At 41.8% G+C, this 17682-nt stretch overlaps 1 long non-coding RNA gene across 1 annotated transcript in view; it reads left to right on the forward strand.

Annotated features, from left to right (window-relative positions):
* The window catches only part of LOC308623236, a 133843-nt gene that overhangs the window by 40614 nt on the left and 75547 nt on the right, over window positions 1-17682 (forward strand). Inside the window, exons 6-7 of the long non-coding RNA XR_014016793.1 lie at window positions 780-1056; window positions 1836-1964. This is a non-coding gene — a long non-coding RNA (uncharacterized lncRNA). The remainder of the gene's footprint in view (window positions 1-779; window positions 1057-1835; window positions 1965-17682) is intronic.

Genomic DNA, 17682 nt, shown 5'->3' on the forward strand with positions numbered 1-17682 from the left:
GTACAGGACTCTTTTTAAAAAATTGAGTGTAATTTACATGCAAAAAATACTCTGATATTAAGTGTCCAGTTTGATGAATTTTGAAAATGTATGCACCTGTGTAGCCACCACTCAAAACAACACAGAGAACATTCTGTCTTGTGGCTTTTCCCGGTCAATTCCCACCTCTGCTCCCCAGGGGCAACCACTGTTCTGATTTCTGTCACCACAGATTAATCTTGCCTGTTCTTGGACTTCACATAATCAAAACCATATAGGAAGTGCTCTTTTGTGTCTGATTTTTTTTTTTTTTTTTTCTTTTTGCGGTATGCGGGCCTCTCACTGTTGTGGCCTCTCCCGTTGCGGAGCACAGGCTCCGGATGCGCAGGCCCAGCGGCCATGGCTCACGGGCCCAGCCGCTCCGCGGCATATGGGATCCTCCCAGACCGGGGCACGAACCCGTATCCCCTGCATCGGCAGGCGGACTCTCAACCACTGCGCCACCAGGGAGGCCCTGATTTTTTTTTCTACTCAGCATAGCATAATGTTTTTGAGATGTATCCTTGGTGCCTGTATAAGATTGTTCCTTTTTTATCACTGAGTGGTATCCTAGTGTGTGGATAGAGCAGATTGGTTGTCCGTTCTCCTGTTGATGAACATTTGAGTTTTTTCCAGCTCAAGTACAGTATTTTTTAACCAGAATTTTGTTCATGGCCTTTTCCAGCTTTAAGGCATTGTCATCCTGTCATTGTCAGCTGTATAATGCAATTATCCAAAATTTCAATTTCTTTCTTTTTCAGAAGTCAGAGTTTCTGGTTGTCAATCCTGGCTGCTCACTAGAATCACCTGGGGAGTTGTAAATCCCAACAATCAGGCCACACCTAAGACCCATTAAGTGAGGCTCTCTGGAAGTGGGTGGGGCCTAGAGTCCGAGGTTTTAGAGCCCCCTCGTGATTGCACCGTGTGGCCAGTAGGGGGCGCTCTTGCATGAAGTCTTCTGGAGTCGGCGGAAGGCTTGGAATGTTGCTCTCATCTGAAGCTTCCCATGATAACTGCTCCGTGCTCTTCTTGGATCCGGTATTTTTCTTCTCTAGAATTTGAAGGCATTCAGACTTCATCTTCTTTCTAATCAGTTTTGTTTCTTTAAGGGCTTTTCTTTTCCTTCCTAAAGTTATACCAAATTCCTTGTTACAAGTTTCCCCTATCTCCTTTACCTTCTCTTTTCCCTCAGCTCCTCCTCCCCTGCCCGTCCACCCCGCCCCCTCCACCCCACACCCCAGCCCACAGACAAGCAGATTTTACCCACTGCATTTGATCCAGATCCTCAAGCCTTCTAGAAGAGTGCATTGTAAAGCCCAGGCACCTCTTCAGGTGAATTCGCCTTTTGTACATTATTTTCTTCAAAAGAGATCATAGCTGTTTTGCTCTTTGCGTCATAAATTGACGTTTTGAAATAACTTATTTTATTATTAAGAAAAAGATTTCTGTGGAGCCCGTTGTTCAGTCCTCTGATATCTTCTACTCTTGACGGAAAAGAAAGTTCCCTGGAAGAAAATGGCAAATGCACCAGTTCCCAATAAAGCATGATAATTATAGGCTCCCAGGTGCCTGGTGAAAACCACGGGTTCCAGATCAAAAACAATTGCCCTCTCCTTGGCTGTCAGGCCGGGACAATTTGCAAATTCTGAAGCACTAATACCCTTCAGCTTGTAGGCAATCAGACTGCTGGCCTCTTCTGATAGGTGGAACCTCTTCTGGCTCATTCAATTCAGGTCTCGTTCTGCTTTCTCTGGCAGCATCTTGTCACTTCTCTGCTGGGCCATGACGCTCATGTCCTTATTCACCGTTGTCTTCAGTTCCAGTGTCTTCTGGGCTTTGTTGCTTGCCCCTGCATGGATCTTTGGAGCAGCCAGCGGGACACCTTTCTCCACAGCACGTGTGTCAGTGTCTGTCTGTGCCTGACCCAGAGGGCAGCGCCTCCAAGCGTGAGTACCCCCCTGGCTGGGGATCTGGAGCAGTGAGTTTCCAGGGTCAAGTAACAGGGGCAGGAGGAGGACTGGGGAGATTCTAGTGCTGGACTAGGGCGGGCAGCGGGCATGTCAGCCCCAGGTGCTGGCACTAAGGGAGTGCATGGTCTGTGGAGATTTGTTGTTGTAATTCTACCTTGTGTTGATTTAGGTGGTCTAGCTTGAATATATAATAGGGGCTGTTGGGCTTCCCTGGTGGTGCAGTGGTTGAGAGTCCGCCTGCCGATGCAGGGGACACGGGTTCATGCCCCGGTCCGGGAAGATCCCACATGCCGTGGAGCGGCTGCGCCCGTGAGCCATGGCCGCTGAGCCTGCGCGTCTGGAGCCTGTGCTCCGCAACGGGAGAGGCCACAACAGTGAGGGGGCCGCGTACAAAAAAAAAAAAAAAATAGGGACTGTTTTCCCTGTTTAATGACTGCCCACTTTTACTTTTTTTTTTTTTTTTTTTTTTGCGGTATGCGGGCCTCTCACTGTTGTGGCCTCTCCCGTTGCGGAGCACAGGCTCCGGACGCGCAGGCTCAGCGGCCATGGCTCACGGGCCCAGCCGCTCCGCGGCATGTGGGATCTTCCCGGACCCCCGTGTCCCCTGCATCGGCAGGCGGACTCTCAAACACTGCGCCACCAGGGAAGCCCCCACTTTTACTTTTGTACCTGTGACTTCTTTCTTAGATCATAGCAAGGTTGCAAAATGTAAAATTGATGAGACAGATGTAGAGAATTTTAAAAACAATGATAAAACCTAATAGCTTGTCTGCTTTTTATTGTAAAACCTTGCACTGGCAATCCTAAACAGTATTAGTGGTAAAATGTACCCCTCCCCAAATCTTTTGTTACAATTGCTTTGGTCATTGTTGAATTTCGGTAAAAAACCATGTGCTTCAAATTAGCACATTTTTATTATTTATGCTTTATAGTCTACATGGAAGCTAATTTGGAGAACTCTCAATTGATATAGTAGGAAACCTCCCCCTGACCCAACACACACCCATATAAACTCAGTTACATAGATTCATTAGGAAAGTTGGGACCTAGAGGTTTAAAATCCTTCAAGCTCACTTCAGGTGTATTGTGTGTCTCCAGCCCCAGCTGTACTGTGTATTCCTGCATTTAATTAGTGAATATGAAATAAACAATGATGGCATAGTGGTTGTAAAAATTATAAAACAGAACTGGTATAATTTTAATTCTGTCAGCCTTTATGTGATCAATTAAAGTTTTTATTTTGTGTTTAAAATTTTAAATAGCAAAATTGAGTGTAAACTGCAAGTGTGTGCGTGTGCGCGCGCGCACGCACGTATATGTATATATTCTTTGGTCGGCACAAATTTTCATACATGAAATACTTTGCTTGATTGAATATTTTTAAATTTTGAAGTTATTCTTTTTAATAGCTATTTTAAAGCTGAAGAATGAGTCAAGAAAATGATTACTGATTAGAACATGATTATTACTGAAAATAATTTTGTTTATGGAGAAGGGGGTGTTAAAATGATCCACCTGGGGTATGAAATGGGGCAGTGAACACAGAGGCAGGAGTCCTCTTCCAGGTCATCACAAGAGACCTGCTACACCAGATCTTCTGTTCTGACTTTCCCTCTTGGGTGGCTGAATTTCACCTTTGAGTCTTTTCCTCAGGAAGGCTTCTGAGAACAATAGTCCTTGAGCATGTACAAAACTATTTGCGCTGAGTATAAATGTCTTGGGTAATGTTTGCTTTTTCCTGCATTTTGAGGCCTCACTGGCTCCACTGTTATCCAACACTGACTATAGGTGTAGGGTCGTGTGAGCCCTGCCATATTTCTGATGTGATGTGATCTGTTTGCCTGTTGGTTCAAAGGATTTTATTTATTTATTTTTTTGGTTCAAAGGATTCTTATCTTTGAAGTCCAGCAAATTTACCAGCATTGGAAGTGTTCACCATTTATATCCCCTTTTAATAGGACCTGGCCTTTCTACTTGTTTCATGTGTTTTCTCATTGTCAGAAGCCGTGTCAGGATTCTGTTGTTGTTTTTTTAAATATTTATTTTATTTATTTATTTTAATTTATTTGGTTGCACAGGGTCTTTTTTTTTTTTTTTTTTTTTTTGCGGTTTGTGGGCCTCTCACTGTTGTGGCCTCTCCCGTTGTGGAGCACAGGCTCCGGATGCACAGGCCCAGCGGCCATGGCTCACAGGCCCAGCCGCTCCGCGGCATGTGGGATCTTCCCAGACTGGGGCACGAACCCGTGTCCCCTGCATCGGCAGGCGGACTCTCAACCACTGCGCCACCAGGGAAGCCCTGCACAGGGTCTTAGTTGCAGCTCGAGGGCTCCTCAGTTGTGGCTTGCCAGCTCCTTAGTTGTGGCATTCGAACTCTTAGTTTCAGCATGCTTGTGGGATCTAGTTCCCTGACCGGGGATTGAACCTGGGCCCCCTGCATTGGAAGTGCGGAGTCTGAACCACTGCGCCACCAGGGAAGTCCCAGGATTGCATTTTTAAGTCCGTCTTTGGATTTGCTTCCTTAGGGATGCCAATAACATATGTGTGTGTGTGTGTGTGTGTATATTCTCTCTTGCCCACTTGCCATGTATATTATTTCCTTTTAAGCCTGTTTAAGTATTTTCATTTCATCTTGCTCACTCTTCAAAGACCGGTCCTTTAAACCCCTTTCTGTGTGCCTCAGCCTCCCTTTTCCCTGTGATACTTTCCAATTTCATCTTCTCTTCTGTGTTGCTTTACTTTTCTTTCTTTCACTTATTTCCTGGGTTTTGCCAGTTCACATTTTGCTCCTTTTTTATGCAGTGCTCATACATCTTTTTACTCTCATCCTGGGGTTCTGGTTTCATGGAAGAGCTGGCTTTTTAAAAATTGAAGATGAAATATCTGATGGGATTTTTTCACGTGATTTCTGGTAAGAATTTTCTAAGTGTTTTTCAGTGTTCATGTTTGTCCTGCTTTTCCCCTCCCTTTTTCATCTAGTATCTTTGCACAGGTTCCTCTTTGATTGTTCATCTTTGGCAGAGGTGAGCTTTTCAGGTCGAGCTGGGGCCCTTTCTAGCCAGCAGGAATTTTCCTAATGGCCTGGGGTTATTATCATTTAAAAATTTTTTTAAAATTTTTGGCTGCATTGGGTCTTTGTTGCGGAGCACGGGCTTTTCTCTGGTTGTGGCGAGTGGGGGCTACTCTTTGTTGCAGTGTGCAGTCTTCTCATTCTGGTGGCTTCTCTTGTTGCGGAGCACGGGCTCTAGGCGTGCGGGCTTCAGTAGTTGTGGCACACAGGCTCAGTAGTTCTGGCTTACAGGCTCTAGAGAGCAGTCTCAGTAGTTGTGGCGCATGGGCTTAGTTGCTCCGCGGCATGTGGGATCTTCCTGGACCAGGGCTCAAACCTGTGTCCCCTGCATTGGCAGGTGGATTCTTTTTTTTTTTTTTTTTTTTTTTTTTTGCGGTACGTGGGCCTCTCACTGTTGTGGCCTCTCCCGTTGCGGAGCACAGGCTCTGGACGCGCAGGCTCAGCGGCCATGGCTCACGGGCCCAGCCGCTCCGCGGCATGTGGGATCTTCCCAGACCGGGGCATGAACCAGTGTCCCCTGCATCGGCAGGCGGACTCTCAACCACTGCGCCACCAGGGAAGCCCTAGCAGGTGGATTCTTAACCACTGCACCACCAGGGAAGCCCTGGCCTGGGGTTATTATAGCCTTTACTTTTCCCCAGGCGGTAGAAGCAGGCGGCCATGGGGATATGCACAATGCAAAGCCATGGGTATTGGCAAAAACAACAAAGTAAGGATCTCCAAAAATTCTCTCCTCTATAAAAACAATGAGAAAACTGGCCAAAATGGTCAGAGTTAACTTTTCCAGACTCTGGAAATTAACCAAAGGCTTGCAGCAATTCAGGAAGCATTTATGCAAGAAAAATGGCTGAATCTCAGTAAGAATAGTGAGCTTTTTAGTGTTGTTGTTTTTTTTTTTATTGTGGTGAAATACACGTAACATCAAATTTACTGCCGTAACCATTTTTAACTGTACGGTTCAGTGGTATTAAATACATACACATTGTTGTGCAACCATTGTCACAGTTCATCACCATATTTCTTTTCATCTTGTAAAACTGAAGCTCTATACTTTTTAAACAATAACTCCCCATTCTTCACTCTTCCCACCCTAGGACCACCATTGCAATTTCTGTCTTTATGAATTTGACTAATCTGAGTACCTCATACAAGTGGAATCGTACAGTATTTGTCTTTGGTGACTGGCTTATTTCACTTAGCAAAATGTCCTCAATGTTCATCCATGTTGTAGCATTTTGGAGAATGTACTTTCTTTTTAAGGCTGAATAATATTCCATTGTATGTGTATACGACATTTTGCTTATCCATTCATCAGCTGTGGACACTTAGTTGCTTCCATGTTTTAGCTATTGTGAATAATACTGCTGTGAACATAGGTGTACAAATATCTCTTTGAGCCCCTGCCTTAAATTCTTTGGGGTATATACCTGGGAGTGGGATTGTTGGATCATATAGTAATTCTATTTCTAATTTTTTGAGGAACTGCTATACTGTTTTCCACAGTGGTTGAACCATTTTACATTCCCACCAAAAAGGCACAAGTTTTCCAGTTTATCCACCTCATCACCAACATTTGTTGTTTTTAGTTTTTTTGATCGTAGCCATCCTAATGGGTATAAGGTAGTACCTCATTGTGGTTTTGATTTGCATTTCCTTAATGACTGAGTGATGTTGAGCATTTTTCCTGTGCTTATTGGCCATTTGTTTATCTTCTTTGGAATATCCAAGTCCTTTGCCTGTTCTTGAATTAGGTTGTTTTTTGGTTGAATTTTAGATGTTCTATGCATATTCTGCATATTAATCCCTTAGATACATAATTTGCATATATTTTCTCCCATTCTGTGTGTTGCCTTTTAACTCTGTGGATAGTGTCTCTTGATGCACAAAATTTTAAAAATTTTCATGAAGTCTAATTTGTGTTTCTTTTGTTACCCGTGCCTTTGGTGTCATATCCAAGAAATCATTGCCAAATCCAATGTTGTGAAGTTTTGTCCAATTTTTTTCTAAGAGTTTTATTGCTTCAGGTCTTATATTTAGGTCTTTGACCCATTTTGAGTTAATTTTTGTCTATGGTGTGAGGTAAGGGCTCAACTTCATTCTTTGCACGTGGATACCCAGTTTCTCCAGCACCATTTGTTGACAAGACTGTCCTTTTCTCATTGAATGGTCTTGGCACCTTTGCCAAAAATCATTTGACCATGTAAGTGAGGGTTTATTTCTGGGCTATTTATATTCTATTCCATTTGTCTATATGTTTGTCTTTATGTTAAAACTACACTGTTTTGATTACAGTAGCTTTGTCGTAAGTTTTGAAATCAGGAAGTGTGAGCTATCCAGTTTGTTCTTTCCAGATTGTTTTGGCTATTCGGGGCCCTTTGAGTTTCCATATGAATTTTAGAATGGGTTTTTCTATTTCTGCAAAAAACATCATTGGGATTTTGATAGAGATTGCATTGAATCTGTAGGTTGTTTTGGGTAGTATTGACATTTTAATAATATTAAGTATTTAATATTTAATAATATTAAGTCTTCCAATCCATGAACATGCAATATGTTACCATTTATTTCTGCGTCTTTTACTTCTTTCAGCAATGTTTTATACTTTTCATTGTACAAGTCTTTACCACCTTGTTTAAGTTAATTGCTGAGTATTTTATTCTTTTTGATGCTATTGTAAATGGAATTGTTTTTGTAATTTCATTTTCAGATAGTTCATTGTGTATAGAAATGCAACTGATTTTTGTGTGTTAACTTTGTATTCTTCTACTTTGCTGAATTCATTTATTATCTCCAGTAGCTTTTTTGTGGAGGCTTTTGGATTTTCTACACATGAGCTCATATCATCTGCAAACAGAAATAATTTTACTTCTTCCTTTCCAATTTGGATGCCTTTTATTTCTTCCTCTTGCCTAATTGCTCTGGCTAGAACTTCCAGTATTATTTGAGTAGAAGTGGTGAAATTGGGTATCCTTGCCTTGTTCCTAATCTTAGAAGAAAAGCTTTTAGTCTTTCACCATTGAGTATGATGTTTGTTTTGAGTTTTCATACATATCTTTTATTATGTTGAGATAGTTTCCTTCTATTCCTATTTGGTTGAGTGTTTTTATCATGAAAGGATGCTGAACTTGTCAAATGCCTTTCTGCATCAATTGAGATGATCATGTGTTTTTTTCCCCTTTATTTTCTTGATTTGGCATATTAGTGTATATTGAATAATTTTTGTATGTTGAACCATCCTTGCATTACATGAATACATTCCATTGGTCATGGAGTATAATCCCTTTAATATGCTGTTGATTTCTGTTTGCTAGTATTTTGTTGAGGATTTTGTATTGGTGTTCATAAGGGATATTGATCTGCAGTTTCCTTGTAGTGTTTTTGTTTGGCTTTGGTAATAAAGCCGCAAGTTCAGGAATTGGGAACCAACAGGACAATGTTGGGTCCTGCGTGGGAATCTGGCTTCAGGGTCAAGTGCCTTCACTGCTCGTGATACACACAGGATGAGTTGTGTGCTCTTGATACACATGGGGTCGGCTACAATACAAGGGATATAATAAACTCGACAAGCTATTTGGAACTGGAAGATAAAAGGTAACATGGTACCCTGAAGAGGTGCTTTTACCGGAAAAAATCAAAAGCTTGTGAAACAACACGTCTATGAGTTTGTTCATAAACCACGTAGTTTCTCTCAACTGAAACCAGCAGAAACACCTGTGAGGTTCACTTTTCGGAGGAGTGGTTTAGTAGCTCTTTTCCTTCAACCACAAACCCCTTTATGTAAGACTGGTCCAAAGCAAGTTGCTGTATGTTCTTTACATGCTAGAATCCACTCTTGTAAATCAACTCATCCGAACTAGCAGGTCAAGATATTTGTCTAAGTGGGTCTATGTCTGACTTGATCCCAAACTTGACGGATTCTGATGCTGCACCCAGAAAGTAGTAGTGTAAGTGATAATAGTGCCACTTCACAATCCATTTCATGATGAAATATGTACCAGGTTGTACGTTCATTAGGAAGAATGATATTAGCGCTTACTACTACGCTTCCTAGCGAAACAACCAATGCATTAACTGTTGGGAGATTTTCTTTTTTTTTTGTGGTACGCGGGCCTCTCACTGTTGTGGCCTCTCCCGTTGTGGAGCACAGGCTCCGGACACGCAGGCCCAGCAGCCATGGCTCACGGGCCCAGCCGCTCCGCGGCATGTGGGATCTTCCCAGACCGGGGCACGAACCCGTGTCCCCTGCATCGGCAGGTGGACTCTCAACCACTGCGCCACCAGGGAAGCCCTGTTGGGAGATTTTTGATTACAGATTCAAACTCACTGCTAGTAGTCAGTCTGCTCAAATTTTCTATTTCTTCATGATTCAATCTTGTAGGTTGTATGTTTCTAGGAATTTATCCATTTCTTCTAGGTCGTCAAATTTGTTGCCATATAATTGTTCATAGTAGTCTCTTATGATTCTTTGTGTTTCTGTGGTATCAATTGTAATGTCTCCTCTGTTGTTTTGGTTTTATTTGAGACCTCTTTTTTCTTGGTGGGTCCAGCTAAAGGTTTGTCAATTTTGTTTCTTTTCAAAGAACCCACTCTTCATTTCATTGGTATTTCTAATGTCTTTTTAGTCGCTATTTCCACTCTGATCTTTATTTCCTTCCTCTACCATCTTTGGGTTTCATTTGTTCTTTTTTATTTCCATGAGGTGTAAAGTTGGGTTGTTTGAAATTTTTCTTGTTTCTTGATGTAGGTATTTATCATTTATGAACTTCCCTCTTAGAATTGCTTCTGCTGCATCTCATAAGTTTGGGTATGTTGTATTTCTATTTTCATTTGTCTCAAGGTATTTTAAAAAAAAATAAATTTATTCATTTTTGGCCGCGCAAGGTCTTCATTGCTGCATGAGGTCTCCATTGCTGCATGAGGTCTTTCTCTAGTTGCGGCAAGCAGGGGCTACTCTTCATTGCGGTGCATGGGCTTCTCTTGTTGCGGAGCGTGGGCTCTAGGCACGCGGGCTTCAGTAGTTGTGGCATACGGGCTCAGTAGTTGTAGCACTAGGGCTTAGTTGCTCTGCAGCATGTGGGATCTTCCTGGACAAGGGCTTGAACCCATGTCCCCTGCATTGGCAGTTGGATTCTTAACCACTGCACCACCAGGGAAGTCCCTGTCTCAAGGTATTTTTGATTTCTTTTTTGATTTCTTCTTTGACTCATTGGCTGTTCAGTAGCATGTTGTTTAATCTCCACATATTTGTGAATTTTCCAGTTTTCTTCTTGTAAGTTATTTCTAGTTTCATTCCTTTGTGGTCAGAAAAGATTCTTGATATGATTTCAGTCTTCTTAAGTTTACTGAGACTTGTTTTGTGGCCTAACATATGATCTCTCCTGGAGGATGTTCCATGTGTATTTGAGAAGAATATATTTTATATATTTTTGAATGAAGTGTTCTGTATATATCTGTTAAATTTATCTGGTCTAAAGTGTTAAGGTTGCTGTTTCCTTATTGATTGTCTGTCTTGATGATCCATCCATTGAAGAAAGTGGGGCATTAAAATCCCCCACTATTATTGTATTGCTGTCTATTTCTTGCTTTAGGTCTGTTAATATTTGCTTTATATATTTAGGTGCTCCTATGTTGGATGTATAAATATTTATAAATGTTGTATCTTCCTGTTGGATTGACCCCTCTATCATAATTTAATGCCCTTTTTTGTCTCTTATTAGTCTTTGTCTTAAAATCAATTTTGTCTGATATGAGTATAGCTACCCTATCTTTTGGTTTCCATTTGTATGGAGTGCCAACGGCACTTGCTGAAGATACTGTCTTTTCCCCATTGTATATTCTTGCCTCCTTTGTCAAAGATTAATTGTCCAAAGGTGTATGGATTTATTTCTGGGCTCTCTATTCTCTTCCATTCATCTGTATATCTGTTTTTGTGCCAATACCAGGCTGTTTTGATTAGCTTTGCAGTACTGTCTGAAGTTTGGGAGGGCTATGCCTCCTGCTTTGTTCTTCTTCCTCAGGACTGCTTAGGCAATTCTGGGTCTTTTATGGTTCCATATAAATTTTAGGATTATTTGTTCTAGTTCTGTGAAAGATGTCACGGGTATTTTGATAGTGATTACGTTAAATCTGTAGATTGCTTTGGGTAGTATGGCCGTTTTAACAATATTAATTCTTCCAATCCAAAAGCATGGACTATCTTTCCATTTCTTTGAATTATCTTCAGTTTCCTTTATTAATTTTGTAGTTCTCAGCATATAAGTCTTTCACCTCTTTGGTGAGATTTATTCCTCTTTTATTTTAATTATTTAAAAATATTTTTCAAAACGAGGCTGCTGTCATTTGTTCAATCTTTATTTATTGATTGATTGATTTTTGACCACACTGCATGGCTTGCAGGATCTTAGTTCCCCACCAGGGATTGAACCTGGGCCCTGGCAGTGAAAGCACTGAGTTCTAACCACTGGCTTGCCAGGGAATTCCTTAAGTATTTTATTTTTGATGCAGTTGTAAAAGGAATTGTTTGTTTACATTCCCTTTCTGATATTTCATTGTTAGTGTAAAGAAATGCAACAGATTTCTGTATGTTAATCTTGTATCCTGCTACTTTGTTTAATTCATTTATCAGTTCTAGTAGTTTTTTGTGTGGAGTCTTTAGGGTTTTCTATATATAGTGTTATGTCATCTGCATATAATGACAGTTTTACCTCTTTCCTACCAATTAAAAAAATTTTTTTAATTTTTGGCTGTTTTGGGTCTTTGTTGCCGCACACAGGCTTTCTCTAGTTGTGGTGAGTGGGGGCTGCTCTTTGTTGTAGTGCGGAGGCTTCTAATTGTGGTGGCTTCTCTTGTTGTGGAGCATGGGCTCTAGGTGTGTGGGCTTCAGTAGTTGTGTCATGTGGGCTCAGTAGTTGTGGCTGCTGAGCTCTAGAGCGCAGACTCAGTACTTGTGGCGCACAGGCTTAGTTGTTCTGCGGCATGTGGAATCTTCCCGGAGCAGGGCTCAAACCCTTGTCCCCTGCATTGGCAGGGGCATTCTTAACCACTGCACCACGAGGGAAGTCCGGATGTCGAATTTTTAAAAATTTATTAATTTATTTATTTTTTGGCTGCATTGGGTCTTCATTGCTGTGCATGGGCTTTCTCTAGTTGCAGCAAGCGGGGGTTTCTCTTGTTGCAGAGCATGGACTCTAGGCATGCAGGCTTCAGTAATTGTGGTGTGTGGGTCTCAGTAGTTGTGGCATGTGGGCTTCAGTAGTTGTGGCACATGGGCTCAGTAGTTATGGCTCACTGACTCTAGAGCAAGGCCCAGTAGTTGTGGTGGCATGTGAGATCTTCTCGGACCAGGGATCGAACCCATGTCCACTGCACTGGCAGGCAGATTCTTAACCACTGTGCCACCAGGGAAGTCCCCACTTCTTCAGTCTTTTGGAAGACTTTGAGAGGGATCTTTGTATGTTTGGTAGAATTCACCTGTGAAACCATCTGGTCCTGGACTTTTGTTTGTAGGGAGTTTTTCAATTACAGATTCTATTTCATTTCTAGTAGTCAGTCTGTTCAAGTTACCTATTTCTTCTTGATTCAGTTTTGGTGGGCTGTGTGTTTCTAGAAAATTGTCCATTTCATCTATGTTTTCGAATTTGTTGGCATATAATTGTTCATAGTAGTCTCTTATGTGTTTTTGTATTTCTGTGGCATCAGTTGATTTTTCCTCTTTTATTTCTTATTTTGTTTATTTGGGTCTTCTCTCTTTTCATCTTGGTGAGGCTGGCCGGAGGTTTGTCAATAGTTTCTACCCTTTCAAAGAGCCAGCTCTTGGTTTTATTGATTTTTCTATTTTTTTCCACTTAAACAACATTTATTTCCCCCAGTTCTATTAGAGGCTGGGAAGTACAAGATCAAAGTACAAGCAAATCCTGTGTCAGGTGAAAGCCCCCTTCCTAATTTGTAGGTGGCCACCTTCTCACTGTATTCTCACATGGCTGAGAGTTTTCTATTTTATTTTTAATCTATTTTATTTATTTCTTCTCTGATCTTTATTATTTCTTTCCTTCTACTGACTTTAGGGTTTGTTTGTTCTTTTTCTTGTTCTTTTAAGTGGTGGGTTAGGTTGTTTATTTGAAATATTTTTTGTTTCTTAAAGAAGGCCTGTATTGCTATGAATTTCCCTCTAAGAACTGCTTTTGCTGCATCCACAGGTTTTGTATAGTTGTGTTTTAATTGTCATTTGCCAAGGTATTTTAAAATTTCTTCTTTGATTTCATCACTGACCCATTGGATTTTTAGTAGCATGTTGTTTAGTCTCCATGTAATTGTTTTTTTCTCATTTCTTTTTCTGTGGTTGATTTCTTTCTTTTTTTTTTTTTTTTTGCGACATGTGGGCCTCTCACTGTTGTAGCCTCTCCTGTTGCAGAGCACAGGCTCTGGACGCGCAGGCTCAGCGGCCATGGCTCACGGGCCCAGCCACTCCGTGGCATGTGGGATCTTCCTAGACCAGGGCACAAACCTGTGTCCCCTGCATCGGCAGGTGGACTCTCAACCACTGTGCCACCAGGGAAGCCCTCTGTGGTTGATTTCTAGTTTCATTCTGTTGTGGTCAGAAAAGATGCTTGAAATAATTTTTATACTCTTAAATTTGTTAAGGCTTGTTTTGTGCCCTAGTATGTGGTCAATCCTAGAGAATGTTCCATGTGCACTTGAAAAGAATGTGTATTCTGCTTTTTGGGGGATGTAATGTCCTGAAAATATCAGTTAAGTCTAACTGTTCTATTGTATCATTTAGGATCTCTGTTGCTTTAATCACTGTGTCTTTTGATTGGAGAATTTAGTCTTTTACATTTAAAATAATTATTGATAGGTATGTACTTATTGTCATTTTGTTCATTATTTTCTGGCTGTTTTGTAGTTTATCTCTGTTACTTTCTTTTCTTGCTTTCTCTCTCTGTTGTGTGATGATTTTTTCTTAGTGGTATGCTTATATTCCTCTGTCTTTATCTACCATAGGTTTTTGCTTTGTGGTTACCATGCGGGTTGCATATAGCAACTTACATTTATAACAGCCTATTTTAAAGTTGATAACAACTTATTTGAATGAATTGTAAAATGCTATATTTTAACTCTTCCCTCCAAGTTTTGTTTTTAATGTTACATCTTTTAATCTTGTGTATCCCTTAACTAATTACTGTAGTTATAGTTAGTTTTACTACTTTTTGTCTTTTAACCTTCATATTAGTTTTATAAGTGATTAATCCATCTCCTTTACTATATATTTACCTTTACCAGTAAAATTTATACCTTCACATGTTTGCTTCTTACTAATTAGCACTCTTTTCAGCTTAAAGAAGTCTCTAACATTTCTTGTGAGGCTGGTTTAGTGGTCATGAACTGCTTTGGCTTTTGCTTGTCTGGAAGACTATCTCTGTTTCACTTCTGAATGATAAATATTCTGGGTAGAATATTTTTGGTTGGGAGTTTTCCCTCTTAACATTTTGAATATTGTGCCACTCCTTTCTGGCCTGCAAAGTTTCTGCTGAAAAATCTACTGATAGTCTTATGTGGGTTTCCTTATACATAAAAGTTGTTTTTCTCTTATTACTTTTAAGATTCCCTCCTTGTTTTTAACTTCTGTTATTTAATTATAATGTATCTTGGTGTGGGTCTCTTGGGATCATCTTGTTTGGCACTCTGCGAGCTTCCTGGATCTGAAAGTCTGTTTTCCTTCCCCAGGTTAGGGAAGTTTTCAGTAATTATTTCTTCAAATATAATTTCCACCTCTTGCTCTGTCTTTTCTCCTTTTAGGATTCCTGTAATGCAAGTCAGTCTGCTTGATGTTGTCCCATAAGTCCCTTAAGTTCACTTTTTTTTTGCTTTTTTCTTTTTGCTGTTCTGATTAGGTGAGTTCCACTGCCCTGTCTTTGAGTTGATCGATCCTGTCTTTTGCTTCATCTCATCTGCTGTTGAACCCCTCTAGTATATCTTTCAGTTCAGTTATTGTGCTTTTCAGCTCCCCAACTTCTATTTGGTACTTTCTTATATTTTGTATCCTTTGTTGAATTTCTCACTGAGTTCATCAATTCTTCTCCTGAGTCTGGTGAGTTTTGTTTTGTTTTTGGTTTTTTTGCCCTGCTGCATGGCTTGTGGGATCTTAGTTCCCCAGCCAGGGATTGAACCTGGGCCCACAGCAGTGAAAGCACCAAGTCCTAACCACTGGACCACCAGGGAGCTCCCTGATGAGCATCTTTATAATCATTACTTTAAACTCTTTTAGGGTAAAGTAATTATCTCTGTTTCATTGAGGTTTTTTTCCCTGAGTTTTTTTTCTTGTTGTTTCAGTTGGAACGTATTCCTCTCTTTCCTCATTTTGCTTTACTCTCTGTGTTAGTTATTATACAGTAAATGAAATAACCACCTCTCCCAGTCTTGAAGGAGTGGCCTCAGGTAGGAGATGAATCTTAGCATTCAATCCTGCCCTAGCTGTTCATTGTCTCTCAAACCTTTGTGATTATCCAAACAGCCTGTTTTGTTTTTAATAGTTTCCAGTCTTTGGGGACTTCCCTGGTGGCACAGTGGTTGAGAGTCCACCTGCCAATGCAGGGGACATGAGTTCGAGCCCTGGTCCAGGAGGGTCCCACATGCTGCAGAGCAACCTAACCTGTGCACCACAGCTACTGAGCCTGCGCTCTAGAGCCCGTGAGCCACAACTACTGAGCCCATGTGCCACAACTACTGAAGCCCGTGTGCCTAGAGCTTATGCTCTGCAACAAGAGAAGCCACTGCAATGAGGAGCCCACGCACCACAGCAAAGGGTAGCCCCTGCTCGCCACAACTAGAGAAAGCCCATGTGCAGCAATGAAGACCCAATACAGCCAAAAATAAATAAATAAATAAATAAATTTATAAAAAATAGCTTCCAGTCTTTGAGGGTGTTCTAAGACCTGTCAGTTTCTGCAAGGAGAGGAGTCAGTCAGCACCCAGATTCAGGCTGATTAGATGCCAGACCCTTAGGCAGCAGCTTTTAAAGTATGAAAAAATATATTTTTCTGTGGGACTGAAAGTGTGAGCCCCACAGGTCACAGAGCCAGGTGATGTAGAAGTGTCCCTTGGTGGCAGCTGCAAAAATCAGGGCACCAAGCATGGGTGTAAGCTCCTTTATGGGAGACACCGGTGAGCTGGATCAAGGCAGAGGAAGAGTACAGAGATTGTGTCCACTGACATCCATTCCCTGAGAACACCTCCATAGGCCCTAGATGTGTGCCAAACCAGAAGCTTGCCCCTCAGACTGAAGCTTCCGGACAAGCAAATAGGCCTCTTTCTCAGAAAATACTTGGTGTATGTTTCAGTCTGCTGTCTGCGCAGTGCGAGGTGGTGGTTGTCTGACAAAAACTGTCTCTCTGTGTTACAACCCCATGAGGCTCAGGAATGCAAGACTCCTGGCCTCCAGAGCTAGGTGATCAAGGAGCATCTTCTGGGCAGCAGCTTTAAAAACTAGGGTGCCAAGCATGTGTAAAAGCTCTTGCCAGAACAAAAGGCTAGTAGAGTTTTAAAAAATGGTGCCCACCAACTGGAGCAAGACAGAAAACGCAAACATGGCAACTGTCAGCCTCCACCTGTGGGGGTACTAGATGCTTGCCCCTCAGGCTGGTGCTCCAAGACCAGCAAATGAGCCTCTTTCACATAAAGTCTGGACAACTCTAAATTGGATGCTTCTGTGCTGGTCCCTGGGGTGGGTGAGTCCAAGTGCATGAGGTGTTAAAGAGCCATTTCTCAGTTCCCTATAGCCTTGTGGTTCTTGTGGATGCAAGACCTGTTGGTTTTCAAAGCTCAATGTTTTGGGATCTCGTTTCTCAGGTTTTATTTTATTTTTTTTATTTTTGGCTACACCATGCAGCTTGCAGAATCTTTGTTCCCCGACCAGGGATTGAACCCAGGCCCTCAGCAGTGAAAGCGAGGAGTCCTGACCACTGGACTGCCAGGGAATTCCCTCATTTCTCAGGTTTTAAAAGTAGGGATGCTTGACGTGGGGTTCAAACCCTTTGCCTCTCAGGGAGAAGCTCCAGGTTTTGAGTTCCCACCTGACTGTGGGTTGCCACACCAGGGGTGGGGTTTATGGCAAGATTGTTTCTCAGCCTCTCTTACACAAAAGTGATCTCTTCCTTGTTTTCCTCGTGTGTGAGTTACTCAGCCGGTTCTTAGGTTTTTTTTTTTTTTTTTTTGCGGTATGCGGGCCTCTCACTGTTGTGGCCTCTCCCGTTGCGGAGCACAGGCTCCGGATGCGCAGGCCCAGCGGCCATGGCTCACGGGCCCAGCCGCTCCGCGGCATATGGGATCCTCCCAGACCGGGGCACGAACCCGTATCCCCTGCATCGGCAGGCGGACTCTCAACCACTCCGCCACCAGGGAGGCCCAAGGTTTGTTTTTTTGTTTGTTTTTTTAAGAGGAAATTGTTCCATATGTAGCTGTAGACTTAGTGTGTCTGTGGGAGGAGGTGTGTTTAGGATCTTCCTATGTTGCCATCTTGAACTGGACTCTTAGGGTTTTCTATGTATAATATCATGTCAGCTACAAACAGTGACAGTTTTAATTCTTCCTTTCTGATTTGCAGGCCTTTTATTTCTTTCTCTTGCCAAATTG

Source organism: Mesoplodon bidens (assembly GCF_964165515.1).
Source record: "Mesoplodon bidens genome assembly, chromosome: 10".
NCBI classification, from domain to species: Eukaryota; Metazoa; Chordata; class Mammalia; order Artiodactyla; family Ziphiidae; genus Mesoplodon; species Mesoplodon bidens.